This window comes from Etheostoma spectabile, chromosome 12 (assembly GCF_008692095.1).
Source record: "Etheostoma spectabile isolate EspeVRDwgs_2016 chromosome 12, UIUC_Espe_1.0, whole genome shotgun sequence".
NCBI classification, from domain to species: Eukaryota; Metazoa; Chordata; class Actinopteri; order Perciformes; family Percidae; genus Etheostoma; species Etheostoma spectabile.
In genome coordinates this window covers 1,610,915-1,612,343 of record NC_045744.1, presented here as the reverse complement: position 1 = coordinate 1,612,343, position 1,429 = coordinate 1,610,915, and the positions used below count along the sequence as shown (strand labels likewise).

General features: G+C 39.3%; 1 long non-coding RNA gene across 1 annotated transcript in view; it reads right to left on the bottom strand.

Moving 5' to 3' along the window:
• Positions 1–126: 126 nt before the first annotated feature.
• LOC116699178 (uncharacterized) overlaps positions 127–1,429 on the bottom strand; it is a 19,277-nt gene continuing 17,974 nt past the window's right edge. The window contains exon 3 of the long non-coding RNA XR_004334387.1: positions 127–177. This is a non-coding gene — a long non-coding RNA (uncharacterized LOC116699178). The remainder of the gene's footprint in view (positions 178–1,429) is intronic.

Below are 1,429 nucleotides of genomic sequence, written 5' to 3'. Positions count from 1 at the left end.
AACATATTTTCAACAAAAAAAAAAAAAAGCACTGGGCACCAGAAACATAAGCAGACAATCCAACCCTGAAACAACAGAACACGGGCTAATACACACAAGGAGAGGAGGGTCGGAGGTAACGAGGGACAGGTGAAACACACCAGGCTGGGGCAGACAATAACAAAGGCGGGAAAACTCCTTCAGGACATGACACAAGAAGAGCCTACAAAATAAAACAGGAAATTAAACCAAATCCAGGATCGGGACACATCTCAGCTCTGATCCAAAGCAAACCAAAGTAACTTTCAAAATGTCGAACTGTTCCTTAGCTAGCAAGTTAGAAATTGAAAAGATCGAGTGAGTTGCTAGGAAACAAGGATGAACATAAAGAAATCATGAATCAGTTCTTGTTAATGTTGCACACTGCTGAAATGTTCATGAATGACATCATTAGGCAGTCAACCTTTCCTGGATGCAGTGCTCACGGCTTTTCCCTCAACTTTGGGATTTGGCCTGATAAAGGCTGTGTTTTTCACATTAAAATCATAGTGCCCTGATTGAATGCCATGCGCATGTAGCCTTCTGTAAAATGAATTTGGTTGAAACATTGGAACAAAACAAACCAATGCCAAGCAAGTTTAATGTAGACGGAGGAATGGAATAAAAACAAGTTTGCGAGACGCCAGTGGAGGGGGGAAAGGAGCTTCTTGGCACTTCAGAGTTCAAATTCTTGAGTTCCCTTTCAGCTTCCAACCAATGGCTCCAGGCTGTGACATGACTAGCACTCTGTCCCTCCGTCCATGCTATAGTGCATATGATGTCTTTAACCCTCCTGTTGTCCTCGGGTCAAATTTGACCCCTTTGAAAATGTCTATATTTGAAATATGGGTTTCTTTTTAACCCAATTACCACAAAAGATGAATTGGATTCCTTGCAATGCTATTTGCAAATACAATTGATCACTTTAATTACTCTGATGTTAACTATTTATCAAAATAATTCACAATGTCTACTTTTTTAACTCAAATATTAGGTATAATTCCATTTAAATGAGAGTAATTGACCATGAATTCCAAAACATAGTGTAAAACTGTTGAAAATGTCAAATGTTTGTCCATTTTTTTAACCCGGGAGGACAACACAAGGGTTAATGTCCCTAAGACGCAATTTGGTTCACAACATGTAGCCAATACATAAATATTAGCCCAAAAAAAACACATAAAAACATAAAATAGTAAATAGATAAAAAACAAATGCATATGTACACTACACTTAAAAGGATGACTAACATATGCTGTGAAATGGGCAGGGATGGCAGAAAGTACCTATAGTTTATTAAGAAACCCAACAGCTGATGGTACATCTCAGGTATCTGTTAGACCTGGCACGTTTTTGGAAAGTCTACCTCCTTCCTGGTAGAGTGTGTGTGTGTGTGTAGGGGGGGGGGGGG